This window comes from Coturnix japonica, chromosome 14, assembly GCF_054131305.1.
Source record: "Coturnix japonica strain WE chromosome 14, WE-NBRP24, whole genome shotgun sequence".
NCBI classification, from domain to species: Eukaryota; Metazoa; Chordata; class Aves; order Galliformes; family Phasianidae; genus Coturnix; species Coturnix japonica.
The window spans coordinates 6,431,039-6,445,498 of record NC_140676.1 but is presented as its reverse complement, the minus strand read 5'-3'; the positions used below and the strand labels follow the sequence as shown (position 1 = coordinate 6,445,498).

Sequence of the window (14,460 nt, the reverse complement as noted above, 5' to 3'; positions counted from 1 at the left end):
TGAGCAGCCAGATGCCATTTTAAAATAAGAGGAGGATATAAGGGAGGTCATCTCCAGGGCAGCAGCCTCGAGCAGAGCAAGCACCACCAGCCAACATTTTCCATGAGAACATGTTTGTGCTAAGGACTAACTGAAATTAAGTGCCTTGGCATATCTCTCTGACAATGAAATAAACCTGAATTAAGCCAGCTTCTGAGATGAAAGTGCAACACAATCGCATCCCTGGAGCTGGTGTGGGACATGAAGTGTGTTTTCTGCAGCTGGAAATGGGGAGAGGAGTGGGGTTGGACTGAGCAGATTCACCCAGCATCAAGTGAAATAGAACACAAAGGGCAGGTAGCTTACCGTGCTTCTGGTGGCAGGAGTTAGGTGGTCACACTTTGAAGTCCCTAATGCAAGAACCTTTCAGTGCTTCTCTGAACCTCTCCAGATTCATGTGCAGTAATTCCCTTTCAGACTCGAAGAGAGGGATAATCGTTGCATAGAAAGGCTTCCCAAAGGACCTGAGGACAGCTTGCTTTGCAATGTAGCAAACCGAGGAGAGAACCTAAAACTTCACTTCTCCGTCTCCTTGTCTGCTCCGTGGAGCTGATTCCTCCTGACACCCCAGGCTGTACAAATGTGTTACCAGCTTTGTCTGGTTGTTCTGCGTTTCACAGCTGCCACTTCAGGGCTGTGTTGTAGTGCTGCATCAGGGCATGGAAGTGGCTTTCCAGTCTTCTTCCTATCTGTGATGGAAGCCTTGGCAGAATCTGATGAAAAATGAAGAAATTAAAGGATAGGAGTGAAATCCATTTACTTTCACAACCGTAATGCAATCAGTTTTTCACTCCTTATTTTTACAGTGATCCTTGCTCTTTGTGACAGCTCCACTACTTCATTAATATCGTGTATTCTGGCGTTATCTGCACAGCCTCTGACAGGTCAGCTGGCTTTTCTGGGATTATTCATAGAGGGTAGGAAGCCTGAAGGTTCATTCTGCATGTGCTGAAGCACAGGGTTTGTAACAGCCCTTAAGCCTTACCATTCACTGCAGGGATTTGGCTGATGAATTTGCTTGCTCAAGGGGGCAAATTCCAAATGCTATGAGATAAATCATTGTATTAGCTAATTTGTTTATTCCTTTCCTCCTTTCAGGAGGAGAAGGGGTTGAGGGAAGTTCATGTTAGTCTAGCACTCCTGAAAATGAAAGTCCTTTTGCCATTATAGAACACAGCCCTTCTCAATGTAGGTTTTCAACTCTGTGCCCAGTGCAGTACCCATTCTGGGTCATACACCCAAGACAATGTCCCTTTGCTCTCTCCTCTTGCAGGGTGTGAGTAACACAGGCCAAGGCCACATATACTATTAGGTCTATAGTCCCTCTCTTGGCTTCAAAATCTCTGACTTGCCCATGCTTAGCTAACGGTTCTGATACTGGCATGCTCATGGTATTGCGTTATTGGTTCAATACATTATCTTAACCTGCAGTTTGTGCTGAGAATAATTTTCCTTAGCCACATGGCTGATTTTTATCTCCTCTTCATGGTGCAGCACTACACAGGTGAGTGAAACTGCCACCAACAAGTCTGGTGCAGCATTAAAGATAACATCCTGAAAAGTTGTTATCAGCATTTTCCTCGCATATTATTGTTCTGTAATTAAGCAATACGTGTGGCTTGAAAATCCTTGACAAATCTTAACATGATTTATAGGGATCATTTGTTTCAACTTTTTTGCTAAATGGCAGCAGATTTGGAGCTTTTATTATAAATTGTTTTCATTTAGACTTTAACCATCCTCCAGCCTCTGGGTAAAGCACTTATTTGCTGCATGTCATTTTTTATCATTTAGGTGCTGGACCTAAAACAAAAATAGAATGGAAGAACAATCCCAGGGGAGAGAAGTAAATGAGAGAGGCAGAGGGGTGAAGAGAAGAAAGGAGTAAAGGAAGAATCACATTGGGTGACTGATCCTCCAAGGAGTGAGCTGGAGAAACAGTGGGTGAGAATGGGGGTTTAAATCATCTTCAGATTAAATCAGTTTTGAGTTCTTTTCCCCCAAACACCCAGAGAGCTCCAGTGTATCCAAACAGTGTTCCCAAACTCCAAGAGCTTAATGAGCTCCATCTAAGTCATTATTAACTTAAAGAAAGCAAAAAAAGAAAACACAAACAAATCAACTTTCCATAAGGTGCTTTTTCTTTGTTCTTTGCACTATTCCACCCATTATTCTCGATTTTGGAGAAAAACCAAAACCACGTGGCTTGCGAAGCCAATCAAACCATATGAAAAGTGAACAATTGGGACTAACGAACCTGAAAACGATCGGTCCAAATTATTCAGTAAATATAGCACTTAAGAGTAATGAAGCTACTTACACAGCACCGAGACTGGTTTCAGAGCTATTTGCCAACCAGACAGCAGTCTAAACTTGCAGCAAATGCTGGGCCTGATTCATCACTTTGTTTTCTATCCCCGCATGGCTCTAGTGACTGTATTGCAGAGTAATGAGTCAACTTCATTACTCGAGATGTGCAGTCCCTCTGCTCGCACTAAACGTGTTGCTTCCTGCTCACAGAGGTCTGGCAGAACTAAGTTGGATGTTACACAAAATTTAACAGCTTCCATTAGATTTCAGTGGGTGCTAGAAGAGCTTGGTGGTACACAGGAACAGGAGGAGAATCACTGCCCAGCAGTGTTTTGACCTGATGATGAACTCTTTCCTGCTGTTTCCTCGCCATGCCTCTATTGTTTTCTCCCAATACTTTCCATTCTAGGGTCCTGGATTTATCTGAGGTGCAGAAGGACACTGATGAAGGTGGCTTGGCACTGCAGGGCTGTCTCTGCATTGTGTCTTTACAGTGCTCCTCAGAGACCTCTGGCAGGAGGACATCTTCAGTTCTGCAGAAGTAACTCCAGAGCCATGAGACCACCAGAATGAACAGGTTTTTCCCACGCCAACTTCAGATTTTCCCAATGCAAATAAAAACAGAATTGAAATCATAACTGTGTGTTTTGATGCTGATTTAATACTGAAAACATCAAATTCAGCATCAATTGGGATGATTATATTCTGTGAAGACTGTTTAACTGTTCTCAATACTAGCAGTATCTGATAATAACAACAGTGATTTGCCTGTGTTAGTAGCAGTGGGAGGAAGGTTTGATGGTAGATATGAACAACTCAGGCACCCAGTTCATAGAATCATAGAATCATTTGAGTTGGAAGGAACCCTTACAGGCCATCTGGTCCAACTCCCCTGCAATAAACAAGGACACACACAGCCTGATTGGGTGCTCAGAGCCCCATCCAGCCTGACCCACAATGTCTCCAAAGATAGATCATCTACCAGTTCACTTATGTGAAACACTGCAGCCAACAAGATGAACTTTGCATGGATGAGAACAGTGGGGGATGGATATGTAAAGGAAAGCTCAACCACAAGTACCCCAAAGTACTGAACCTCTTCTGGAAGCAGAATGGTTGGAGCTCTGTTTTCATGAGTCAGAAAACCTCCCTGACAGTTGCCTGCACGTCACATCCATAGTCCTAGAGCGAGGATGTGGAAAAATTTATAAACATATAGGGTGATAATCTAGTTTTGTGTGACAAATAGACCCACGAGCAGGACAGCCGCTGGCTCTCACCATACACGTCACTTGGAGAGCCTCCAGCTTTCCAGTGCCGGAGGTGTTGGCTTCCTTCCCAGCACTTCCCTCTATCTGCAGCCCTACAGTGAGTTTTCATCACTTCAGCCTCTTCCGAAACAATGACCCCGATGTACTTATCACAAGGTGTTCTCAAGATAGCCATGATCCTTAGTGACGTGTTCAGGTGCCAAGTACTGGTTAGGAAGTTAGATGGTGCCTTGCTTTCTTTACTGCCTCTCCATGTCTTTTCCCTCCTGTTTTCTTCCTTCCTCTCTGCCATCCTTCTACAGAAGCTTGAAATGAAGTTAGAGGCTGCTCTCCACTCACTCCTCTACCCTTGCTACTAACAGTGTAATAACCAGCAACACATCAGCTTCTCTGTCAGTTTACCCTTCTATGAAATGGGGATGGTATTTCCTCCTCTTGCTGTTATTTTGAGGCTGGGTGTCTGAAGTTTTTCAATCATACCTTGGAAGAGAGTTCCAATACCACTTGCTCCAGATGCTTGCCTTTATCAGCTCCAGATAAGGTGGGCTGAGGTGATCTCATGATTTCAGTAGCATCTTCAAAGAAGCCTCAACCCAAAAATAATACAGCAAGGAGAACTTACTGAGCTGTTTTTTATTTCCTGATAAGCAGCAGCAGCATCAGGATGTGCTGAGGTGAGCAGCCAAGTGTCTTTCCAAAGAGCAGAATAATTTTGCTTGGGTACTGTGGGTAAAACCAGGTAATCATCTGCACCTGCAGGAAAGGTGCGCACAGGTGACATTGATAGATACTAATCTCAATTAGTACATGTAACACACCCTGATGTGTCACATCCCCCAGTAAGTGCTGTTGTGTCTCACACTCTTGCATGAGGCAGACTTTTAACTGTTACGCCTGATATGATTATGCCTGAAAACTCAGCTATTGCATTCTCTGAATCACCGCAGTCCAGTTCTCATACAGAAATCATTAGCCTATGGAAATGCTCTCTTTTCTACCAGCAGATGAAGCCATATGCTCATCCAGACGCAATTACTCTTCTAATACAAGTTCTATAATAACCTTAAACAGTACAGAATAGCATAATAGTTTGCTTTAATAAATACTCCGGAGTACTTTAGCTGCACTGTAAAATGGCCTCACAAAATCCTGTTTCAGTTTCTTCATCTTCCAGTCTCTTTGCAATGACCCCCTATTCTTCTGGCCAAGATTTTTTTTCTTCTCTTTTTTTTTTTGCTGTGGAGTTTTGCTGTGACATCCAAATAGGGGTGTTTTGAATCACAGATGCGAGAAATTAAGAATTCTTTTAAATGATCTTTCATTGTATGTATCTATCAGGATAAAATCAACAGCAGCTCCCAGAACTGAGTGAAAATGCCCCGGACTTAATATACTCCATACACAGCCACCACATCTATATCTGAAAGGAAGCAAATAGAGTGACTCATTCTATGAGTTACCAATGTTTGAAATAAACCTGTTGCTAAAATGGTAAAGAACAATGTAATTCTTTACATTACAACAAAAGCAGCACTCCTGCTTCTTTGCCTTCGCAGAGCCATTAACTATCGCTCTCGGCTCTTGAAATCTGCACACCTGTGTGTGCTAACTGAGATACAAGGAAACCATCTCCTTCCTTTCCTTGCTCCTGTGGGAGTGTGAATGATAAGCAGCATGCTGAGTGACAAGGACAGATAGGAACTGAAGAAGCATGTCTCTGAGCTGGGACTTCAGCATCCTGTTGCCTGTTTGTGTGAGGCTGAAAGGTCGGTGACCCTTTGGTCTGTTCTAATTTATTTACATATTTCAGGTGGGCTCAAGGTTTCTGCTTCCATCTCCTCTTCCCTGCGTGCTGTGAAGCAGACAGTGAGCTGGGGAGGATCCCGTGGCTGACAAGAGCTGTTATTTAACATGAAATGACTCGTGTGAGAACCGAACTTCTTTGGGGACCATCTGAGTGATATCCACCCCATGCTGTCTGTGTGTAAATGCAACCTTTGCCCCATGGTACTGCCCGGGTCGGGCACCCTTGGTTCACAACAATTTTGTTGCCAGTCCCTCCGTGAGGAATAGGGCACAACAAGACTGCCACCTGCATAGCAATCAGAGAGCACAGGAGGAAACTGCAGAAAGACATTCCTCCTCTCCCTCCCAGGTCCTGCGATGTGACCCATCCAGAATACATAACACTCCTTGTGTCCAAGAGGAAAGTGCAACCAAAAACCACCCGGAGACATAAATTTCGTGGCTGCAGCTCATTTAACTAGTATGTAAGATGGACAAAACAGCAACAGCATTACATGTAATGCAGGAACATTAAAGAAAATATACTACTTGCTGGAAAGCACAGTGCTGCTCTCCATCTGCCTTATCACTGGATTCCAATGGTTGGGTGCCCGCAGACCTTTTGCATTAAATTTTACATTGATTTTTATGACTCGTTATTACATGTAATGTCTGAGCACTCCAACTGCTCTGTCTCCTCCCCGGTGTGGTATGAAATAAAGTTCATGGCAGAGGTATAATGGATGGCTCGGGCCAACTCCAAAAGTGGGGGTTTATCAGGTAATTATATGAGGGGAGTCAGAAAATGTGCTTTTTTATGTCAATATATAAAAACTCCATTAAGTTTGGAAAGAGCCAAAACATGTCATACCATGGGTTCCCAGTGCTTATTACTTTAGCCCCATTTCTCATTCCTCCTTCTCACTTCCCAAGCAGCATTTCTAGGCCTCTGCTCTGTTGGGAGGAGGCCTATTCTAGTTTCCTATCATTCACAGCCCAAGGAGAAAAGTAGTTGGATCCTCCAGTACATTACTTTTTAGAGCACCTTTAGGTAGTGGGCTGGATAATGGCAAACCCAGGCTTCTTAGCAGCCAGAAAGCCCAAAGTCTACAAAGCTCCCTTTAAAAGCTACGAGGCTTTCAAACCCATCAGTGCTAGAGCAGCGTTAGTAAGGTCTTTGGTAAAGATGTGCTAATACGATGTGCACCCTGGGACATTCCTCACAACAAAGGCAGCTCTTGGTGTTGGCCTGGAGGAACTTCATTCTTACTAGGAAGGATTAGAAGAGGTTGGGTATGCATCACTCCTGCACATGGTGATGCAGTGGCACAGGGGAAAGTGATGGAGTTACCATCCCTGGAGGTGTTCAAAAACAGTGGGGATGTGGCACTGAAGGACATAGTGGGCATGGTGGGGGTGGGTTAATGGCTGGACTGGGTGATTTAGTGCTCTTTTCCAATCCTAATGATTCTATGATACGCACATCTCAACTTTTATTTATTTATTTTTTCCTTTTAAAAAAAGCCTGCACCACAAAATAATAATTATAATTAATAAATAACAGTTCTTACTATATACTAGTTCAGGTTTGAGGGAAAGCAATATCATTTGACTGTGGCAGAGGAAACTGTGCTTTTTCTGTATATCTCATTTATATCTATCTAAGAGGAGCTGAGCCCATTGTCTCAAAATTGCTTTGAGATGGGACAGGTTGGAGCAGGCTGTGGATGCATGAGCTATTAGAGCTATTAGTGATGGTGATGTTAGACAGTATCGCCTGTCGGTCTGCTTTACAGTTATAAATGTGGATCATTTAAAATACAATAAGGGGCCAGATGCTCAACTGGTGTCTGACATCTATCTACTAGGTTGTTGCTGCTGTGGATTTAGCATAAGTCAGTGTCTTTCGAGGGCAGATAAACATTAAATTTTTGTTGTTGGTGGTAGTTTTGACATCCAGTCCATATCCATAACATCTGGTCTAGTTCATAGAATCATTTAGAATCACAGAATGGCTTGGGTTGGAAGAAATCTTTAAGATCATCCAGTTCCAACCACCTGCCATGGGCTGGCTGCCCCCCACCAGATCACTCTGCCCAAGGCCCCATCCAAACTGTCCTTGTTGGGATGCATCTCATTGGGATGATACCTGAATATGTATACATTGCCCTGAGATCGCAAATGGGGACTGGAAAGCAGGGTCCAAAACCATAAAACTGCACATCTTCAAGAAATGTTCAAAGACAGAAAGTTTAGGTCAATTTTTTTCCAATGTGCCATGGACAAAGTGATCCATTTTTTCACCTGGCTGGACACCTTACCTCAGCAAATGCCAGTTCAACACGGGTTAAATAAGATGAAGAGCTCTGTGAACCATAGTCCTTAGGTTCACGTCACCTACACGCCTGCATAATGTCTTTGGACCAGCTGCTGAACATTATCTCTGGCTTCTAATCCTCTAATTTCAGAGTTCTTTTGTGCAGATTATTGCTAAAAACTTCATGTAATTAATATCAATTATTTAGATTTGCAGTTTAATCAGTGTCAGATATTTTTCAGCTCAGAAAGCAGCATTATTCCTGTTGCTATTATTACTAATTGCTAGTCTCGGTCACCCAAATAGATGATAACAGATACAAATGTAGATCCAGTTAATACTAGGACTGTGCATGACACAAGCTGATAAAAGCCAGGAAATTCACAGGAACCTCATTTTCATTCTCCTTGCTTTGCTTGAATCTGTCCAGCCTGATAAATCTTGTCTCCCTGTACCTTCCACATCCCTTTGTTGCCAGGTAGCTGGTGGATTCAATTTAGTTTATTGTCAAACCATTCTCAATAAATACACATTTGAATACTACATTTACTCACATAAACGATGCCATGCTCCTCCTTCTCCCACTCCAGATCACTCTCAAACCTGGACTACAACACTCATACCCTTTTATTTTAAAATGCTGTCAGCTGTGCCTTCTGGACACAAACTGCAGTCACATAAAAGTCAATATGTGTCCGTGGTCATCATGTTGGCAAATACAACATTTTTTCCAGTGGATTACAAAGCCAGGTGGATGCTAGTCCCTGGCCTAAGCACTAAGGGGAAGATGTCACAGACAAATGTGGTTTGCCTAAGAAAGTGCAGATCTTGATGGTTGGGCTAGATGATCTTAGTGGTCTTTTCTAACCTAAATGAGTCTGTGATTCTTTGAACCTCATGCTGGCAGTTCTGGAATTGGAGCTAAAATCTCAACCCAAGCCACAGCTTCAGTTCTCAGACTCAAACTGCCCCATGCTTTACCAGCTCTCCCTCTTGTGATGCCTGGTACCAGACTGTCCAAGCGCTGTATAATTAACCCTGGCAGGTGTAACCAAGTATTTGAGGTAAGGAAGCTCTTAGAGAGAGAGCTGGTGCTCCAAAAGCTGTGAATGAGCATCTTGGACTGTACAGCTTCATAGAATTATAGAAATAAAGAATGACTTAGGTTGGAAGGGACCTTAAAGATCATCTAATTCCAAACCCTGCTACAGGCAGGGCTGCTAACCACTAGGATCAGGTGCCCAGGGCTCCATAGCTTACCTGGGTTAACAGGACCACAGCACAGAAGGGGAAGGCGATGATCATTTATCACTGCCAGCAGATTTTCGGGCTTTCAGTGTTGTCTGGGCTGTACCTGGAGGCAAAATAAAAATGTATTTCTGAAAGAGGACTAGAAAAGCTAGAAATGCTTGTATTCTGGTAAATATTTAGGCCAAAAAGGCAAAGGTTAGTAGGGCAATAAGATGTTGGGTTATAGATGGCTTAAAGCAAAATGTTTAGATGCCTGATTTCCCAAATAAGTTTGCCCTTTTCAGCTTTTTTGTTCCACTTTTTTCCATGCAATTCACTCATTTACAATTATCTCATGTTAGAAATCCTTTGCTTTACTGACGTTATGAAATTCCAGAAGCAATATCATGGAAAAATTCAGCAGTCCACATATGCTGCAGCAAGGGCAAGAAAGTCGTCCTGTGGTGAGGAAATGATCCTATATCAGAAACACAAGGTTTTATCTGTATCTCATTTACCCACATTTGGCCAAGCTAAAAGCAGCAGAAGAGATGGTACAAAGCACATGATGTGCCACAGCGCTTATATTTCCAGTGAACTACCTTCAGACAGAGTGGTAAATTGTAATTGTGGCATGGTTTAATTTACAAACACTTGATTTTACGGCCTTAACACCCGCTCAGTGCAATATCTCGCATGTAATGAAGAACTTCTCTCAAAGGGACGGTATCTTAGAGTGATTTAGATGCTAAACTCCTACTCAAGTGTCCAAAATGCTTTGGAAAGTCAATAGGAGAACAACTGATAGTTTGCATCATGAGGTGTTCACTGAGAAACAGGATATATAAATACATGTACTTGTTCAGAGCATGTCATCCACACCCAGGAACAAGAGCTATGGTGACTGCATACACTTAGATATGGGATATTGGACATAGCCAAAAGTTATTATTCCAGGCCATGACTGTGATGCACATGATGAATCCTGGCTTGCATGTCATAAGGCACAGGAAAGGTTCTGGGTGTGGGACCCGTTGGTTTATTTTCTTGACTCTGCATAACGTTGACAGTCTCCAATTTTCCTGCATAGCAAATGCATGCATAAAAATTTAAGTGTTTTCATTTAGGAAAAAAAAAATAGTGAAAAAAAAAAAAAAAATCTCACAGAAAAACAAAACACAGAGAAAAAAACACGGCCCAAGTGATAAAGTGTTCATAATAAACTCATCATTTTGGAGGGATAGAATGTGGCATTCTGCGCTTTTTAAGGGAGCATCAGTGGAGAAGGGCAGGGAGAATATTATATCTAAAAGCCATGCATCATTCTCTTAAAATGTTAATGTCCCATTTCTAGCTGAACAAATAAACCTCTACAAGTTGTATGCAACTAGTACTAATGAGTCAGAGTGCAGACTGGGAAAAAAAAAAGAACCAGCATCTGACTGTAAAAAAAAAGCACCTTCCAAGAGAAAAAGGGAAAAAAAAGTCATTATTTAAAAATTGCTCCATTAATGTGCTGCAAACAAAGGGCTGTTAGCTTGAAAGGACCAAACAGCTTTTAGTTCAGAGTACTGTATTTGCAGCGGGATTATAAACAAGGTCCTCAGCAAACCCGTCACATGGAGCATGCGCTACTAAAAAATTCAGAAGCCTTTTACCCATTTACCATTTCCTTGAGATGCTTTTGTTTTGTCTCCCTAATGTATTTACAATGAGCATGCAGTCTCCACATGGTTTAACATCCAAATCAAAGATGTGATGGAGGCAGACAGCGGCATTTCATGTCTCGGTTTTATGGTTTTCACTGAGTTCCTTGTGCAACAAAACCCATTGCAAAGATCAAGATAATGCAAGATCTGATCTCATATATGCTCACGTCGTGTGCAATGTCAAATGAAGACTCCAGGCTATTTTCATCATCCGAGCGCTGAAGTTTATTATCTGTAATATATTCCTGCCTAGAAGAGCTAAACAAGGTCGTGTAAGACACTAAAGAGCCACCTGGAGTTCTTGCCCTCAGGAAGAGCAAAATTGGACAAACTCAGTGGAAGGTAGGTAGAAGGCAGAGAGGAACTGATTCATTAAGGCATGCAGAGCAGGTCAGTGGTACAGCAGCAAGTCAGTGTGCATGGAGTTAGTAGTAGTGTCCTGGTGACAGTAGCTTCAAAAGTCATGCTGAGTTCTGGCATAGCTTTTTTGGGGCAGAGAAGTGCATGTGATGTGCTTTTCCAACAGCACAGCTCTAGGAAGCTTGTACTTCTGAATCTCTCTCAACAGAGATCTGAAGGACTGCCCTGAGCATCACTCCTGAGCACACTGCCTTCTTTCTGCTGCTTCCGAGGGTGGAAACATCCATGGGATGGCAGCACTTAGTCCTGCTTGTGCTGCTGAGAAACCTCCAGCCAGCTCTAGGAGGCTGGCACTTGAAATTCTTATAGAAGTAGCTGGCCTGAGGACAGCTGATTCCTGTTTCTCACGTGAGCTTCAGCCTCTCTTTGTTTTTTTCCCACCAATAGGCAAGTTCACTATCAATGTCACCTTCGAGCTGGCGGCTTTCAGCTAGAGCTCCCTGAACACTGCGGTTCCTATTCTTTACAACACAGAGAAATTTCAAGAAGAACTTGGCAATTTCTGAAGGAGGACTCAAGAATTTTGGATTTTCTCATATAATGAAGATCCCTTTCCACAGACACGTTGGGGCTTTTACAGATTGCAACACTTGTTGTTGTTGTAAAATATAATTCATTTGAAAGTCAATGTGATGAGGCTGAAACAAAGTACTTCAACCTTACCCAAGCAGAATGTTAAATAAAAGTCAGATGATATTGATACCGTCCCCTGAAACATTCAGACTTCTCAGAATCAGCATTTTCTCATAGTGAGCTGTTCCAGATCTCCTGCTGGCAGCAGGCTGAGAGACATCAGCTTTTTCTGGAAAAGCTTGAAGAGCCGGCTATTATTATTATTATCAGCAGCAGCAAAATGCATAGCAAATGGAACTGGAAAACAGGCAGGAGGCTAGACTGCTCTGACTTACTTGTTTGCTAGTAGTATGGGTTTGGATTTGGAGTCATGAAAGAGAGGAGACTTCACTTCTGCAAGGGGTGTGTTAGTGCCCCATGGCTGCTCTCTCACACCTGAGAAGCAGGAATTACAGCAGAAAGCAGAAAGATGAATATAACTGTCTCTGAGGGTTTTCATCCCAGCTGGGGACCTGTGGCTGCCATTACCTTCACATAACATTAAGTCTCCAAATGGCATTTATAAATGTAGCTTCCTTTCGAAGGGATTATTGACTCGCATGGCTGACACGTAGCTTTCCAGGCTGGGTACTTCATTTGTGAAATGCATTGTCTTCCCCTTTAAGGAGTTTACTGCCTCACTGACCTTTATATTCTACAAAGAGGCATTTTAATCTCCCACACTGCTGCGCTGCTAAGTGGTTTCTCATTTGACTGATGCTACTCAATGGTCTTTCCATGTTGACGGGCTCTATTAAGACACTGGGAGTTTGTCTGAAGCTCTTCTAAGCTGTTATTTGCAGTAATAACACTCCTATTTGTTCCCCAGGTTTGCCGCACCCACTGGAGGTGGGAGGAGATGTGGGCATACAGATTCTCATTTAAAGAAGAAGCAATTTAGGGTTGAGCTGACTCAAGGCAACTGGAAAGGGACAGTGCACTGGTTCCAGTATTAGCCAGGCTCAGACTGGAAACCTTTACATTAATCAATCCTCCCATACAAGAGTTTCCCAGGATGATATTTATCACTATCACAGCCTATTGGGTAGTCTTTATGCTAAGCATAGAGAATGTCTCAGTGTTTTACAGCTGAACGTTGTAGCTGTTCACTCCTATCAGCCTTGCCTCACTTGTGTAGAGCTTGTACATAAACAAATGGTGAGTGCTCGTTTTTCAGCGTGCTATTTTCCATGTAAAAGTTGCCAGTTGTGTGAGTTACAAGCCTTGAAAGTAATGGGGGGAAAAAGTCTCCTTGGAAGACAAAAACATATTTTCCAGCAGACTTGTTACCTGTCCCTTTATTGTGGAAGCCATGGGAATTGCAAGGTTCTATGTCTTGCATACAGGAGCCCAAGCCATCATTTGGCTCATCCAGTGCAGGTGAATAAGGTTATGGACTGAACTGGCAGTCAGTCTGCCCAGACAATTCCCCAACCAAGAAACTGAAATGAGCTTTTTCCACAGCTGTAGCCATTGGGGTCCTGTTCTGGTGTTCTCAAGCACAGTAACAATCACTAGCAATGATCAGACAGATGCTGGGCTGCAACCTCAAAAACTGCCTGAACTCCACCCAATACTGTACTCGATATTCTACCCAATACTCTGCTCAATACTCCAACAATACTCCACCCAACAGTGATGTTCTTCATCAAAGGCAACAAACAGAAAACCAAATAAGGACTAGGACAAAAATCATGTTTCTCCCCGAAATGCTGGGGATGAACCTCTCTGCCTTCAACAATGAACACCTTCATCTTTGAACCTTTCCAGAAGTTTACAACACAAGAGCACTGCTGGGCCTGATTTCTCCAAGCCACTGAACTGCATGAAGCTTCTCTGTGCTCTGTTCTCAGACTGGAGGTCAGCACAGAGGCATCTACTTGTGGTGACACATCAGCCTCAAAATGCACTTGTCTGGGTGAGCTTTTCTTCATTATTTTCTGAGCCAGCCACAATGAGGACATATACATGTACAGTGCAACAATAATATCAACCTGGTAATGGCCAGGGAGAGGATAAAAAATGTGGGCTTTATCAAGAAAAAAAAAATCTCTTTTAACAACAAATTGTAACTAATTAGACTTTGAATGGGAAATCAAATGTAAGTGCATGAAGGCTCAATTTTCCATACAGCTGACGATCTGACCTTTTTAGGAGTAGGAAAGAAAATTATTTTTAATTAACATGACTAATCATTTCCTGTCATTTTCAGATAATTGGCTTTGTTGAAAAAAGGAGCTGTTTTGGGGGGAAGGTGGGGGATGACACTGGCAGCTCTACTTGGCATGCTTAACCTTTTAGTTCCTGCCTACAAATACAATTTGGAATCCTTATTATCATGGGCAAGAGGTTCTATATGGAAACGTGGTACCTCACCCCCCTTCCTTTCCATATGGCTCATAGAAATTCATGCATAAAGAAAATCATTTGACATGCCACTAGACTTCTCTCACTTTGAAACGGTCCTTTATTAAAAACTGCAGAGGAGGCAGTTTAGTTTAACAGACTGTTTTCTGCAACACTTCAAAGTCACTCTTGTGATTTAGGATGCAGGGTCAAATCTTGGAGTCTTTAATAGCATCTTATGCTCAAGCTGGTTGGGAATTTGGCTTGGCTGACTGCAGCCAACTCTTAGATTCTGACTAAACTGTGAGCAGATGAAGGTGTCCATACCAACTTAGAGACTGCTTCGTTGTGCCTGCTTACCTGAGATGTGGAAGCCTGTAATAGAAATCTCAGACCATGAGATATGACTTCACTCTCTTTT

General features: G+C 42.6%; 1 protein-coding gene across 1 annotated transcript in view; it reads right to left on the bottom strand.

Annotated features, from left to right (window-relative positions):
- Nucleotides 1-4,249: 4,249 nt before the first annotated feature.
- The window catches only part of AGBL1 (AGBL carboxypeptidase 1), a 460,538-nt gene continuing 450,327 nt past the window's right edge, over nucleotides 4,250-14,460 (bottom strand). Inside the window, exons 26-27 of the transcript XR_014934298.1 lie at nucleotides 8,983-9,076; nucleotides 4,250-4,373 (exon numbers count right to left, since the gene is read on the bottom strand). The gene's annotated coding sequence lies outside the window, so the exon portion shown is untranslated. The remainder of the gene's footprint in view (nucleotides 4,374-8,982; nucleotides 9,077-14,460) is intronic.